This window comes from Eptesicus fuscus, chromosome 12, assembly GCF_027574615.1.
Source record: "Eptesicus fuscus isolate TK198812 chromosome 12, DD_ASM_mEF_20220401, whole genome shotgun sequence".
Classification (NCBI taxonomy): domain Eukaryota; kingdom Metazoa; phylum Chordata; class Mammalia; order Chiroptera; family Vespertilionidae; genus Eptesicus; species Eptesicus fuscus.
Genome location: NC_072484.1, coordinates 66,582,512 through 66,599,654, shown reverse-complemented (window position 1 = coordinate 66,599,654; position 17,143 = coordinate 66,582,512). Strand labels below are relative to the sequence as shown.

General features: G+C 45.0%; 1 pseudogene; it reads left to right on the top strand.

The window, feature by feature from the left end:
* The window catches only part of LOC129150834 (60S ribosomal protein L26-like 1), a 90,661-nt pseudogene extending 80,373 nt beyond the window's left edge, over positions 1-10,288 (top strand).
* The last annotated feature ends 6,855 nt before the right edge of the window (positions 10,289-17,143 follow it).

Sequence of the window (17,143 nt, the reverse complement as noted above, 5' to 3'; positions counted from 1 at the left end):
CCCTGTGAGCAGGGACTATTATTATTCCTGTTTTACAAATGAGGAAGCTGAGGGGTGTGTGTGGGTTCAATAAGTCAATACGCCTAATGGAGTGGCACTCAGCACACACTGGGCACCCTGCAAGGTTCGCCGTTGTTTTTATTGGTTTGCTCCAGGCTTGGAATCCTACCCGAGCAAGAGGACAAGCAGGTGAAGGCAAACCAAAGAGAATGTGCCTGGCAACCAGAGACAGAGAAATGCTGCCCCAAAGTAGCCCCAGCCGTGTGGTTGTCTCTTGCAGGGCCAGGGCGCCAAGTTCTCGAACAGCACATCCATTCAGATCACACACCAGCCACCAGGACCAAACCTGGTCTCCACCGCAGGCCAGAGAGAAGGAGTGCAAATAACTAAGCAAACGAGATGAAACCCCAAACCACTGCAGGTCCACACACACAGCACCTTCCTCCGGGGAGGCAGGCCCTGGCCAGTCATTGGGCACCGAGAGGAAAACAGTTTTGTTTTCTCGTTCCAGGGATGGACGGGACGGGCTGGGAGTAGCGGGACATCTGGAGAGCAGGACTCGCTGGAGAGCCGCAGGGACCCAGCATTCCCTGGGCTTCCCAACAAGTTTTCATGGCCCTGGAGTTTTGTTTGTAAAGCAAAAAACCTGGCGTTCAAGAACTGAGGCTCTGGGGGAAGGGACCCCTGAGAATATAGGAATACCAGGCTCTCTTTACCACCCCCCGCCCCCCCCTCCCGCCCTCACCAGCCGTTCTTTCTGGGTTGCTTGGCATAGACTGGAATGACCTGCTTTTTGGAAGCCCTACCGCTCTAAAGATGACATGGGTGGGACAGAGACAAACCTGCAGTTATTGACAACGTGGCACAAAGACACTTGATTTAAGTTTGAGTGTGGGGTTACACGGAGAAGTATTAGTGGGAAATTAGGGGTGGAGGTAGAAGAGGATAGAAGAGGGTATTTTTTTGCATTTTAAAAACTTGTGGAACACAATACACATCCAGAAAAGTGCATAATACATATTATTATTAACAGATTATGATCAAGTGGACACTCAGGTGCCCCTCCCTCTACCACATCAAGTCACAGAGACTCCCAGAAGCTCTCTCCTGGCCCATTCACAGCCTCCTTGTTTGTTTGTTTTTTTGGCTCACCTGGGTGTTGGGTGGCCACTTTCCATGCAGTGATTCTGGGTCCCGGGTTCCTACCTTTTGGCTCCACCCAGACAAACAGGTATTGCCTTAGAGCGGTGGTCGCCAACCTTTTGGACCTCACGGACCACCAGTGGTCCGCTGCCTTAGAGGGTTCTCTGGGCCAGCCACATGTGATTGGTCAAATCTAAGTCACATGACAACACCGAACTGCAAAGGGGGCTAGGAAATGTAGTTCTTTTGTTTGACTGGGAGGCATTTAATGAAGGCATGCTGGCCTCTCCCATGAGAATAAATGAGTTGAGGGAAGTAATGTTCTTAGGGCAGTGGCCAGCATGTGGTAATGCCATGCATCATTATTAGCGGTATTATCAGTACTCCTCTTCCTCTTCTCATTACCCACTCAGAAAGGCCTCCCCTGACCACCCAAGCAGAGCAACCCCTCCACCATCAAAGAACTCTCTACTAACACCCATGTGGATCACCTTGACAACAGGAATTTCTTATTTACTTACTGTTTTCCTGCTCACTACCCACCACCCCAACTAGATTATAAGCACCTCTACAACCAAGGCCTTGGACATCTCACGTGCCCAGGCTCAGTTCAGTTATTATTATTTTTTAACGAAATATGGGCTAAAGAGCAGGCTGGGCCTGTCACACTGAAACCCCTCTTGTTCTGCATGGCGCAGTCTGTCCAGTTTCTCTTAGTCCTCAGGCTCCTGGGACCCCTTGGGCCCCCACCCCTCCCTCCTGGGTCTCACATCCAGCCTTCGTTTCTGGGAGCCGCAGGGTTCTTGGCAGCGTCACTCACTCCAGACTGCATCCAGCCTGCCCCCCATCTAAGCCATCTCTCTGGAAACTGCCTCCTGAGCCCTTGGTTCCCGCCCACTCCCACACCCCTTTATGAAGAGCAAAGTTTGTTTTGCTACAAGTGTAATTAACACATATTTAGTAAACACCTTATGTCACAAATTGTACCAAGCTCCTCGTTATCAGACTCTGCAGATGGCTTCTGAGCACAAAATATTTATAAATCTTGTTTCAGGGGCATATGGCTCAAGAGGTGACAGCAAGATGAGTGTGACATTCTCCCAGCATGCCCCTTTCTGCTGCCTCACAGGTTAGACCAGTGCCCCCTCCCTGTCTAGAGGGACTATGGGGTTTGGAGGAAGGCCCATGGGTGGCCCTTCCCAGAGACCCAGACACAGGGCTCTGTTGGGACTCGTGGCCAGAATATGAGAGAAGATTCCGGGAGGCAGCATATAAAGGGAGGAGGAGAGGAGAAGGGGGTACCGGTATGTCCGAAGGGACAGGGTTGTTCAGAGTGTGGGTCTAGGGTAGCCTTGCTGGGCTCTGTGTGCCTGGGGATGAATCTGAGGGAATCATCCTGATGCAATATATAGACTCCGAGAAGTGAAGGGGCCTCAGGCCCCCCTCCAACTCGCCCACCCCGCTTTTGTTTGACAAATCAGCTTATGGAGCTGAATGGTTCATCCTCATTAGAGACAGAGCTGGGACTGGGAAAGGGACACAGGAGGGCTTGGGCCCAGCACTGGGGACCCCACTGGACAGGTGCAGTTAACATACACCACGCCATCTATATGTGCTTAGCAAGTGTAAAGACACGAAGAGATGGAAAGAAACACAGAGAAAGGAAAAATACCCATTTAAAGTTTGAACAACACACGAGTTTTTGCACTGTTAACACAGCAGCTAAGATGCTGGACTCTGAAGCCAGACCATCCAGGTTCAAATTTCCATACATCCTTTGTCTCCATCTGGGAGATGGGCATAGGAACAGAACCTACCTAACAGAGTTGGTGTAATAATGAAACAGCTTAATGTGTTTCAGATGCTTGGGGAACCGCCTGGTACATAGAGTGCTCAGTGCTGTATCATTGTTATTGTCATTATTAAACTCAGTAACCACATGCCCTGAAAGAACAGGAGATGGAAAACATGTACCGATTGCTCTTCTTTGATTCAGATTATGAGCATCTTGTTCACCTCTTTACGTATAATTCTAGTTATTAAAAATATAAGTGACTTAGAGCACAACCCTGCATCCTGGGGAACCCCTTAGTCTTTGGCAAACCAAAATCTGGCCACCTTAGATTTAAGGACCATTTAATAAAGCAGTTCATTGCCTTGACTATCCTGATATAGTTATCACACCGACCTTATAAGGTAGCTGTGACTGGGGAAACTGAGGCTGGGAAGAGATTATCTCATTTCCCTAAAGATTTTGCAAAGGTCACAAAGCTAGTTGGGGAGCCAGGAAGTAAAATGAGAGTCTGTCTCCTGAGTTCATGCTTCTACCCATGAAGTCACACTATCCTGCCAAGGAAGAGGTGAGAGGGGATCTGGTGGGAATGCATCCCAAGAGCAGTCCATCACTTCTGTCTCTATTCATCATTCCCTGCTTGTCTGAGGCAGAGAGGAGCCAGCAGAGAGTCTGGAGCCTCTGCAAAGCATCTTGTCTCTGTGATATCATCAAGCTATATCATAATATTTCCCTGCTAGATGGTGTATTCCAGAGAGATGAAGTCCCTGCTGTTTCCATGTTTGTATTTCCCAGAGTCTAGCACTACCTCTAGTTGACAGTAGGTGCTTAAGAAATATTTATTGTAAGACTCTAACATTTATTGAGACCTGAAGCAGAGAGCAAAGGAAAGAGAGACAGAAATACACAAATTGCAACAACTATCTATTTGCTGTCTAACAACGCTGCCAAGAGGCCAGCCTAATCAGGGGCAGGGGGAGGAGAATAGTGTCTTCTAAGCAGTGATACTGAAAGGCTCCTGGGAGAATTGAACCCGACTGGTAGGATTCAGAGACGCATATTGAGAGACCTCCTATTGAGGCCCAACGTCTAGGAAGGCCTACTGTTTCAATGACCTCCTGCTCTCTCTGTGCCTGTCCCTGGTGCATCCGTCTCAGACCCTCTGCTCTGTGTCACAGGGAGCCTGAGTGCTGCTTCCCCAGGCTCCCTTGTTACCAGCTTTGGGCAATAACAGCACTGTCAGAGGACTGGAGGAAGGCAGAAGCCAGCGCATCTGTGACTCTTGCTTCTGCCTAGGACCAGCTCTGGCTCCCTCATGGTTACTTAACCCCAGACGGGCCCGCTCCTCACCAGGCCCCAGCCTGGCACACCAGCTGGCCACTACATGATGATGAATGACTAGTTTCTTCCCTGGGAAAATGAGTGGTAAGGTTAACCGTCCACCCCTTGCTGGCAGGTTCAGTGTGGTCAGGAGAAAACAGTTAACCCATTTAGGAGCACATATTTTGAAGCCGAACTTACTGTAGATTGAGCCAAGCAGGTTTCCATCCCATAAAAGCAAGCATGGGTCAGCAGCAGCCCACAGACCTGCCATTCAGCTGCTAATGGAAAAGGGTCCACTGATGACATTGGCGTTCCTGGTTCCTGGAAGAAGTCCTCTTCAGAGGACTTTCCAGGACAGAGTTTCCAGTATTTTGGTCCATGAGCATATTCTATATTAGTTCTAATGAAATATGGCTATTTTATATGCCTCTGCTAGATTAACAGCCTAAACCACAATACTCAAGGGCCGTTCAGGGAATCTGTGTCCCCATATGCCCCATTTGCCATACTTAGATTCCAAAGAGACAGAGTCCAAGGGAAAGTTTGGTCAGATGCACAATTGTTAGTCCAGAATAGTCCTTTGGTCATGAATCTCAATACCTTTTACTACCCTGGCAAACTGGATGGGCATTTACTGCCTCCTCTTTCTAACTGGGACAGGTCCAAGAAAAAAGGACGAAGAGAAGGAGGAGAGGTGAAGAGGTGAGCCATGAATGTCAATGTCATCCCGAAACCTGAGAGATGGGACAAGTGCGTGAGCGGTTCTGGGTGTCAGCAGGAACCTGTCATTGTTTGCAGGCACCCCCTGTACTTAATAGGCAGTTGTCTCTCACCTCCCTGGGAGGCCCAGCAAGACTGGCTCACGAAGGCTCCTTCTTCCCCTCCAGCCACTGAGTAGGTTATGGGAAAGCAGGTGACCCATGCCTGGCCAATCTGAGCATCACATTCACTAGCTACCTGCATTAGCCCCACGTCTATCCATTGAAGTGCAATTCTTAAACTGTAATTGAGATAGTTAAATAAACATACTTCTTACCTGTGCAATAATATAAGCTGAGAAATTCTTTGACACACCATATGGCAAAAATTTGCTTGCATGTGACGCTACATGATGGAATTAAAGATGAGAAGTAAAAAAGTCAGAGAGGCCAAGTCCTGATAAAATAATTTAAGCCCATGATCCAGCCAGGCCTGAAGTCCATCTGTTCTCTGGACATTTCATCATGTTCAAATGATTTAATTTTCAGTTTTTTTAAAGTCCAATAATTTTACTTGAACTTGGTATTGGTCATTATGGGTTTACTATTCTCAGGATGCAGTATGCTCTTTCAAAAATTGTTTCAAAGCCTTTTTATTTTAGTTTTAGGAAAAAAATTCTCTAATTACAGTTTTTAGTATTTGTTTTGTTCCCTTGCTACAGCTTTCCTTCAGGGATTCCTTTTATCTGTGTGTTGGTTCTTTTTTCCCTATCAATAATATATTTTACTTTCTCTCCTAATTTTTGCCTTATCTGATCTTTTCCCTCGCCCTTCCTCTTCCCCGCCTTCTAAAATCTTTGAAGCCATGTTAGATCAACGATTTCTCTCCCTTCCCAATAGCTTCAAACGATTCTCCCAACAGTCCTGTCACTGACCAGCCTTAACGGAAACCTGACTTTCTCTGAGGACACGGTGCCCCTCTAAGCAGGGACTCTTTTTGTTTTTCTCACAATTCAGGTCAAGGGTAGGGTCAGTGCCCTCTCGTGGCCCTTCATGTACCATATTCCTTCTTCAAAAATCTGTCTTGCGCCCTAACCAGTTTGGCTCAGTGGATAGAGCGTCGGCCTGGGGACTGAAGGGTCCCAGGTTTGATTCCGGTCAAGGGCATGTACCTTGGTTGCAGGCACAACCCCTGTCGGGGCTGTGCAGGAGGCAGCTGATCGATGTTTCTCTCTCCTCAATGTTTCTAACTCTCTATCCCTCTCCCTTCCTCTCTGTAAAAAAATCAATAAAATATGCTTTTTAAAAATCTGTCTTGCTTGAGTTTCTTGCCATGTATCTACACAACCCAACCAATACTTCCCATCCCCTCATTTTAAAACATCCCCTTACTCCCCTTAGTTTAACAAACTGGAGTTCTTAGCATTCTCTCCGCGCCCCCCCCCCCCCCCCCACCTCTCTCTTTCTCTCTCTCTCTCTCTCTCTCTCTCTCTCTCTCTCTCTCTCTCTCTCTCTCACACACACACACACACACACACACACACACACATCTCACCAAGGGCTTTAACATATACCAGGCTTCAACTCTTGACTCCATTTATTAGATGCATTAGCTTAGGTAAGGTGCTTACTTTGCTTGTGCCTCAATTACCTCATCTGCAAATAGGCGTAATGATGGTCCTATCTGATATAGTTGTAACAACAGCATGAGATAAAGTACATTAAATGCTAAGAACAGTGCATGACACGAAAGTGCTCACTAAATGTTGGCTCACATGACAATTATCATTCTTATCTGGCTTGCTGGAAGAGTATAAGTAGCCTCTTAGCTGAAACAACACTTTAAAAAACTTTGTGATTTCATTTTGCTATCTCATAAAGTACCATTTCAGACGCATTGGTTTATGAACCTTCAAAAGAAGTAATGATAAAATTTACCCCCATGCAGGAAGGCTTATTTATTTATTTTGTAAGTTGACTTTACTGATTTCCATTACTGACCAACCAGCTCACCATCAGCCCATGATAAAAAGTAATAATTCATAACAGCAGGGGAGGAGAGCAGAGGGCTTCCGTCACCAAGCTCAGCGATCATCAATGTGTGTGGCCACGATGGCCCAGTGCCTCTCCAAGGGCATAGTTCCATGGCCACCTCCTTCTCCCTGCCTCCTCACACCATCCCAAACCCATCTGCCATCTCACGCCCATACCACCTCTTGCCTTCCCTGAATCTTCCCCACCAGTGCATTCCTCTCTGGATTGCACATCACTACACAAGCCGTCTTCTGAAAACTCTTGCTTTCCCCTTTAAAGTGATTTGTCATCGCCAAGAAGGATGATGGGAAGGGCCTCTTCATTAACCGAGATGATTCATAGGGCTACATGTAAGAAACTGTATAAAACAACCTTTTTTCCCCAAATAACATAAAATCATCATTTATCATCTCACCCAACCCCTGTCCTGAGTGACCTTTTGCTCATTTTACCTTCTACAAATTAATGTAAATCACTGGGGTGCATATTTGAGGTGGAGGTTCGTCAGAGTTTCCCACCGAACCTTTGCCTTGCTTTCTATAAAACACCACACACTGTGATTTCAACCCCTATTTCTTACTTCCATGGCTGGGCAGGGGTCTTCCAGCCTCAAAAATCCATTCTTTGTGAACCAACACAGCAGCATTTAATACTGCTCTTCCTCCCTCCACCAAATCTCAAACATACTGGCTGGGATGAATAATTAGGCCAACATATGGAGGACAACATCCTTGTCTAGGAAAACAACCTTCATAATGTGCAGGCCCATCAGAAAACAGACTGAAATTATATGCTGTAGCACAGTGGAAATTTCCCCTGCATGTTTTATGTAAACAAGATAATTTGTTCATTCAATGAATCCACAGTTCTTCAAAGGCTCTGTTTATATTAAAAGAAAGAAGCAGAAAAAAATTGGATTGGCTGGCAGCCAGTGCTACACCTACAGAGTTGTCAAGCTGTTAGAGCAACATTCAGGAGCTCAGATGTTTATGTCGAGATGGGCTCTTAAGCCAAAAGTAAAATATTGCTTTTGGATGCAGCAGCCACATGTGTGAGCAATGGAATCACATCTTCAGAGACAAAATGACCAGTGTTTTGCAAAAGGGCAGAGCTGAGCTTGGAATGGGCCTCAAACCTGGGGCAATCCTGTGGACTCACATGCCGTGTAAGCAGTAGCACACAGAGGCTTTCACATTAAACGATCTTCTATCTATACTGGTATATATAAAAAGCCAGCTACCATAATGCCATTAACGACCCACCAGAGACCAGAACACCATGACCCTCGCTCAGGCTGGCCCCACCCGCCAGGGAGCAGTTAGGGTAAGGTGACCAGACGTCCGCTTTTGGCGGGAGAGTCCCGATTTTTAACAATTTGTCCCGCGTTCCGCGGCGTTTTAAAAAAGTCCTGATTTTTGGAAAGAATGCACGACAAGCTAGGGAACGGCGGGAGAACGGGAAGGGAATATACGGTTTTCGGCGGCCATGTGGCTATTTAGCCAGGATGTGAGTTTTATATTATTTTTGTTAATTTTATAATGTTAAACTTTAATAATAACAAATAATTGTTGAGAACTGATTATCGAGAACTGCTAATCAAAGTTCGCATTGTTGATCAGTTGTTAGAATTTGACCACCATTGTTGGGACTTAATGAACAATGGCATTTTTTGGGATTGGCAATGACGAAAACATTTTGTAACTGTCTCTCAGATGATACACATCGTACTGCATGCTAGTAAGCTAGTTAAACAAGTGATGTCATTACAAATCAGCTATTCAGATAATTTAGGTAAGTAATTTATTTATTTATTTCATAAATACATAAATTTTCTTGAATTTAGCAGACAGTACTCGTATTATTTATATTTTATAGTGGCGGCAAAAAGTCTAGCACCGGCCTCGAAAGTGACACTTACAACTTATGTTATGGCAAATTCAGAGGAAAAATAATACAAATTAGTATTGTTATTATTTAGAAAGAAATATAGGATTAAAATAATTTTTAAAATATAGTTACTTTATAACAATCAAATTAATTTAATTTATAAACTAACAATAAAATATGTTCATGTAATTATGTACCTACTTACTGTGTTTTTAAGCAATATTTATATAATAATATAATTTTAATTTTTTTTTTAGATTTTTAACATAATGAGTAAGAAAAGAGGATGCAAATTCAACGATGATCTAAGAAGTGAATTTCCTTTTATTAAAAAAACCAAAAGCGATTACAATATAGACCAAATTTTTAATCAAGAACCCCCCCGCCCGGGGCCGAAACCGGTTTGGCTCAGTGGATAGAGCGTCGGCCTGCGGACTCAAGGGTCCCAGGTTCGATTCCGGTCAAGGGCATGTACCTTGGTTGCGGGCACATCCCCAGTAGGGGGTGTACAAGAGGCAGCTGATCGATATTTCTCTCTCATCGATGTTTCTAACTCTCTATCCCTCTCTCTTCCTCTCTGTAAAAAATCAATAAAATATATTAAAAAAACAACCCCCCCCCCCCCCCCCACCCCTGTCAATGGTGTCCCGCTTTACCAATGTTAAAATCTGGTCACCTTACCCTGTAAGTCCTCCGTCTTCAGTATGTGGACGTCACTTCTGGCGGGAAGTTATTTGATTGAGGTTTGCTGTTGCCTGGCTGCAGGAAGGTCAGAATTAAAGGTTTCGCTTGTTACCTTGGTTTGAAGCGGAGGAAAATGGGACAGTGACGAAGAAGAAGCTTTGGAGATAGTGAAGGGCAGTGTGTCCAGACTGTTGAGAGCTCAGAATTAGAGTTTAATTGGGATGGAAATCCTGCCCAATAGCACCTGATGCTGAGATCTGAGCACTCTACTTTTAGGTGTTCCAGTTCAAGCTTGGAGGCTGCCTATTAAAACATTCCTGGTTGGGGAGCACTTCCGGCGCCAGACGGTCACCTTGAAGTTCAACCCCTTCGTGACCTCCGTTGCAGCAAAAACCGCAAAGGCCACTTCAACGCCCCCTCGCACGTGCACCACAAGATCATGTCTCCCCGCTCTCCAAGGAGCTGCGGCAGAGGTACCATGTCCGCTCCATGCCCATCCGCGAGGACCAGAGGTCCAGGTGGTTCGAGGACACTGCAAAGGTCAGCAAGTCGGCAAGGCAGTGCAGGTGCACAGAAAGAAACATGCCATCTACATGGAGCGGGTGCAGCGTGAGAAGGCTACCGCACACCTGTCCACGTGGGCATTCACCCCGGCCCGGTGGTTATCACCAGACTACAACTGGACAAAGATCGGGAAAAAATTCTTGAGCGCAAAGACCAATCTTGACAAGTTGGAAAAGAGAAAGGCAAATGTAAGGAAGAACTTATTGAGAAAATGCAGGAATAAATGTAACCTGTTGTGTAACCACGGTTTAGCTGTAGGTTTTTAGCCTGGTGTGTATTCCTTTAAAATTGTTCAAGATGTCTCTGGAATATTTTGTTTCCTTCCCGGTTTGTTATTGATATGTGGCTCTGTATATCTATTGTTGCTGTTTGGATTAATTTTATGAATAAAAATTGGAAATGTTTCTTAATTAAAAAATAAATAAATAAAATAAAACATTCCTGGTTGGAAAGTGTTTGTATAGAAGACCATAAGTATTAAGTATTTGCTGTGTTTACCATGCTTAGCTCTCTGTAAGGAATATGGAATAAAGTTAAATGCCTCATATTCTCAAGAAGTTTGACTTTTAAAATAAAAAATAAAGAATAAATATAAATATTAAAAATAAAAAAGAATAAGCTTAAGTTTTAGGGGCAAAATCAGGCAGGCAAGCAGAATGGTTAGGGGTGATCAGGCAGGCAGGTGAGCTGTTAGGAGCCAGTGGTCCTGGATTGTGAGAGGGATGTCCGAAAGTTCCCGGATTTTGAGAGGGTGCAGGCTGGGTGAGGCGCTCCCCCCCATGCACGAATTTCATGCACTGGGCCTCTAGTTTTAAAGTAACAAAGAGGAGAAACTGCCTGATGTCAAGACAGTCTCTGGTACATTTCCTTGGATTCTAGGGAAAAAGAATCTACTCACCAAAGACTGAGTCCTTTCCAAGTCTAATGTTTTGAACTTACTGTTTACAAGACTATGTAGTAATCAGATAGCAGCTTCAAGAGAGGATTCATGAGAGATTCTTGTATTAGTCAGGATTCTTTGGGTGCAAGTGACAGAAACTCTACCTCAGGCTGGATTCAGTAACCAGAGATTTTATTGGGTCACAAACTTGAAGCAGGGCAAGAATTTTTGCTTTAAGTATGGCTGGATCCAGGAACTCAGTGGATGTCCCCATGTGGCTCTTTTGCTTCATCTTTCATTTACCTGGATTGGCTGCAGTCTAGGTAGATGTTGCTCACCTGTAGTAAGTTTGCCACTAGCTGTTCCAGCTAAACACAGTAACTTCTCAGCAAGGGAAGAAGAACCCTTCTGCAGTTATTTCAACTGTTAGCTAAGAATTGCTTTTACAACTCTAATTGGGTCACATGACCACATCTTAGCCAATCACTGATACACCAGGTCCAGGTCAGGTGCACAGCCCTGGCCTCTGCCAAATGACATGGACAGAGAGTGGACCAGGCCTCTAGTCTATAATAAAAGCAGCTATTTGGTTAAAGAAAGAAAAAAGAAAGGAGGTGGTGGGGGTTGGGGGGAGACCCAATTTCTTGGCCTCTTAGTTCTCCCAACATCAGCATTATACCCTTGGGCTCCTCCTCAGAAACTGATGGAATTGCTGGGGTTCAAAGACGACTTCAGGGAGTTATGTAGATATTGCACTAGAATAACATTACCTCACACCAAGGAAAGGTTCTACCTGGCTCAATTATTCTTTTCACTTTTGATTTTGTCAAGGAGAAAGTCAAAGTCTAGTGCTAATATATTTCATTCAATTTTGCAGCTCCTGTCAATACCCATTTGAAAAATAAGAGATCAATGCCTCAGACTCAGAGCCCTCTGTTGGCCATAGTATTAGGCTAGAATTTGACATGAATATTTTGTTTTAATAGTTCTATTTTTACTACTTTCTTCTATTTAGGGATATGATACTGTTTCTCCATTTTATAATAGTGACATCTGTGTTTCCTTTTTTTCCCCCCCTCTTGAGTTAAAAAAAAATCTCTCCTTTCAAAATTAAAAATTTATACCCATTGAATAGTAACTCCCCTTTCCCTCCTAGGTCCTGACAATGATATATTTCTTTTAAATACATGTATATTAGTGAAACATATAAATGTGTGCAAATAAAAATATTGAATAAGTCATACTATAGATAGTTCTTCAGGGAAAAGGGTGAAATTGCAAGAGATGTTTGGAAAACACTGGAGAAACCTCTCCTAAGATGACAAACCCTGTCCACAGCATCCCTCAGAACTCCTTAGCAAAGTGGCCTGTTCAAATTAGGGACAGTGTTACTAACTGTTAGAAAGTTCTTGCTTTCATCCAGCTCTAACCTTGGCTTGAAGACTGGAGCTGCACAAAAGGGTGGTCAGTTTCCTTCCACACTACAGCACCTCAGATATTCCAATCTGGGTTTCAAGGCCCAGTTAAATGGTCCCCCTTCTTGGCTGGTACCCCAGCTTCTGCTCACAGATCTAGGACCAAAGTTACAATGGAAGATGTTAAGAGAGTGGTCTATTCCTTGTCTCTTCTGCCCAGCACCCACATTGCCACCTTCTGGTCACACCTGGTTTTCTGGTTTTCTTTTGGGATCCACACTTCCTTTACTGCCATTCCTGTTGATTGGCAAAGCTGACTCCACCCCCAGAGTTGGTGGAGTGATCATATTACCCAGGGCTGACCAATCAGAACAACCCATTGCCCAGGTCTCACTCATTGGCTCAGGATTGAACAGGTGATTGTACCTGGCAATACAAACAACCCAGATGCCCAGAAATCACCTCCTACCCAGCCACAGGCACCACCCTACGCAGCTCATCCTCCTCCTTTAACCAATGGCTTAGGCTTATTTAAATTCTGAAAACGTGGATATGTCCAAAGATCAGGACTCTACTCATGATTTCCTGCAGCAACTGCCACCAAGCTTCACCTATGTGCCAGGTGCCGTTCTAACTGCTTGACCATACTACTAATTCATTTAATCTCCAGAACAACCCTGTTAGGTAAGTCCCAAGACTATCTCTACTTTTGCGTGAGGAAACTGAGGCAGAGGGGTGGAGTAACGTGAGCAGGGATTTGAACCCAGGCAGCTGGCTGTGAACCACTCCTCACAGCACTCATACTAGGGTGAAGAGCACTGTCCCCAGCACCACTCGCAGAACAACAGGAATCGCCACTGTTGCTTGCACTGTCCAGGATTTCCTCCCTTTCAAAGGCAACTCGTGCTTATTTCCGGTCGCTTGCAAGGTCTCTCAAATCAAATACTTTTGATCTTGAACTCTTCTTTGGAAACCCCTGAAGGACTTGGAGTCCAGTCCATCTCTCTCCAGCATCTCGGCTCTCCTTGCTGTGTCTCCTCATTATCTGGCACACAGGGCTGGTGTCTAACACCCAAGGTGAAGTCTACCCTATGGTGAAAATGAAAGAGAAATGAAAAAAATCTTAGCCCCAGACTGGGAAGCACCAGTTCCCAGAAGAGAGCCGAGTCCTGCTCCGAGATAGCATCAAGTTTCTGCCTGCACATGCAGAGGGATGCAGCGACTCTAATTACACCTCTTAATCCGGGATCTAGACATTTACTAATCTAGTCATTTACTTAATGACTAATTTGCCAAAGCCACGCTACTGTTTGAGGTATGAACCTGAACCTGGTGTGAGAAGAGTTCATATGCATCTCTCCCACCGGGTATCTTCCTCTCCAGCATCTGCTTTCCTAGGAGAAAATGTTTCTAAACCAAACAGCTGCCTCCTCACTAGCCCTCCCTGCCCAGCCCATCTCGCCCCAGCCTTACACTCTCTCTGTACCAAAGGGAAAATGGTTCTTTCTTGACTTCTCTAGCTGCAGAGTTAGCTAAGGAAAGAAGACTCAAAACGTTCCTTAGAAAGCATGGGTGTCGTGGAATGGAGGAAGGGAGTGAGAACTCAGCAGAAGCTCTGACTGGCTTAATAAGGCCAGACACTCTGCAGTACCATGAAAGATGCCATGTGAGGACGGTTAGAAAGCCCTTATTGAACCCACTGTCCTCAAGGTGGTTGCGGAGTAGATTTTAGGGCCAAATTAGTCTTTGACGAATTTCTAGATACAAGGTCATGGTGAATTAGAGAGCCAAAAAGAGGCAGTTTCAGACATCTCTGAGCATTTATGCTAATTTCCCTTCAAGATCCTGGGAGACAGACTCTAGGGGCCTAGCAGGAACTGCTTGTTGTTTACCCCATTTCTAGTCTCCTCTTCTTTTTTGTAAACAGGACTCCAAGTTTAGTGAGCACATGGCTCCCTAGAATGAAGATGACTTTGCCCAGCTTCCTTTACACTAAGTAAGGTAATGTGATAAAGTAAAGGCCAATGTCATAGCAGAAGTCTTATGTGAGATTTTAGGATAGAGAAGAGGTTCATTGGGAAGCTGTGCCTTCTGTGCTCTGACTCCATTCCTCCTTCTGGCTATCTGAAATGTGGGCACCATAGCTGGTGTTCAGCAACCATTTTGGACTATGAGGGGGGCATGTGGATAGAAGCCATCCATTGAGTAGCAGAAATAGGAAAGGTCTGTGGTCCCTGATGATGTCTTGGAGCTTCCACATAAGCCATAGACTGTTTATCCCCCAAACTTTCTTTAAGTAGGACAACACAAATGAATACTTGTATTTAAGTCACTTTATATTGGAATTTCTGTTATATACAATTGGATCTACCTTTATTGGTTACAAGGGACAAATTATTTAGGCTGATAAGAGTGAGGAAAAATGTTGAGGATCAAGTCATCATTTTTCAGCTTGCATTTTAAGATCTTTTTTTCTTTTTTTAAAGTCCTTCTTGATCATGGACCAATTCTATCACCAAATGTCATGGCCCATCTATTCCAGGACCCACCAGACTTTCTTCCTAGTTCCAACCTTCTCACCACTTCCTCTGCTTGCCATGCTTCCTCCCTTCTTTTAACCATTGCCCTTTTGGTAAGCCCTACTTGGGCCAATCTCAATGCCTCCTCTCTACAAACATCACCATCCATCATAGTCTCAATTTTTTATTATCACCTCCATAGTCTTTCCCATATCTTTTGGGAGATGCCTTTATAGGATATCCATTTAGAACTGAATCCTGTTGCAATAGGCTATGGTTGAAGAAGTTTCCTCTAAGTGTTTTAATATCTGAACTGTTCTGGAGGGCCCTGAGTCAGGTGGTCCTGGCTGGGTCCTTCCACCAGATAATAATTAAAAGAAACATCCTCCCCAGCCAAGGGCAGGACAGAACTCAAGTTCCCCCTGAATGAATGCAGGTCGGGGACTCCCTTGGAGAGTTTAATTTTTTTACTGAATATACAGTTTGCACATTCTGTTCCTTGACCCAGCATGCTTGTCCCCTTCATCAGCCAGATCCAAATCTTCATCGTCACCTACAAGCTCTGCATGGTCGCCCTTGCCAGCCTCTCCTCTCACTGCACCTGCTCCCTTGTTTACTCTACCCCAGCCACACTGGCCACCTCTCTGAGCATCCACCACATAGATAACTTTGCAATGGCTATTCTCTCTGCCTGGAATATTCTGCCCCAGGTCACCTTCTCAAGTGAGACATTCATTGACAGCACAAATGAAATAGCTATTCTTCCTCCCACACCCAATTCAGTGACTATCATGTTATTGCTTTCTCAGCACACACCACGGGGTAGGACTACTTTTGTCTTTTTTCCACTGTATCCTCCAGTGCCCAGAATACCTTGTGCATGAAAAATAAATATATATTTACTGAGTGAATGAATGTAAATAAAGGGAAGGTCCTACCTCTTTCAAGCTGTGTGTGACTTCAAGCAAGACATGTCACCTCGCTGGACCTCACTTTCTCCATCTGCAAAGTAGTGCTAATAATATAAAGCTCTTCTCCCAGGAGAGATTATTTTTCTCTCAAGCTTTAACACAGAGAAGTTCTTGCTAAATTGTGGATTGTCATGCAGAGGTTATTGAAGCCACTTAAGTTAGACTTGCACACATTCCTGCCAGGAGACTCCCAGTGCGCTCACACATGGCGAGCGTTGTCTTGCCCACGGCCAGCCACACAGCAGAGGCTCTGCAGGGCAGGCTCTGGGCCTCCTGGGTTACAATGAAGCTTGGGATGCCATTTACTCCGAGGTGTTGATGGATCACTAGGCACTGACAGAGACACTGAGAGTCAGCTGTAGACAATGCAGATCTCCGCTCTGACCACAGGGAGCTCGGTCTCGTGGAGAAACAGGTGCTGGAGAAGTGCAGTGAGCATTACACATGGGAACAGTCCTGAGCTGTGGGCACCTCAGCCGGGGCAGCTGGCCCAGGCAAGGGGTTTCCGGACGACCTCCCTGAGGGGGTGACATTTGACTGACTCTCGAAGAGTGGGCTTAGCCAGGAAGAGAGAAGGGGAAGGATTATCAGGCAGAGTCAACAGAATGTTCCAAATGAAAAGAGAAAGGCCAGCGTGAGGAAATGAAAGGTGAGGGGGTTTAACCAGGAGAAAGATAAGGTCACATTTCTGACTTCAATAAGACCACTGTCCGCTGACGGGAGCAAGGATTGAAGGGACAGAGCGGCAGCAACGAGGGCCCGAGGAGCCTCACCTGGTCCAGGTAAGAGGTGATGGTGCTCAGACTGGGTGTCAGTAGAATGTTTTTTTTGTGTTTTTTTTTTTTGTTAATCCTCACCTGAGGATATTTTTCCCATTGATTTGTAGAAAGAGTGGAAAGGAGGGGGAGACACAAAGAGAGGGAAACATCAATGTGAGAGAGACACGTGGATTGGTTGCCTCTCGCACGATCCCTGGCTGGGGATGGAGCCTGCAACTAAAGTACATGCCCTTGACCAGAATCAAACCCGCGACCCTTCAATTCATGAGCCAATGTTCTAACCACTGAGCGAACTGGCTAGGGCAGTAGAATGTTTTATAATAACAGTTTTATTGAAATATAATTTGCATACCATAATGTTCATTCCTTTAAATTCCTTTAAGGTGTACAATTCAGTTGTTTTTAGCATAATTGTAGAGTTGGGCAACTATCACCACTATCTAATTCTAGAACA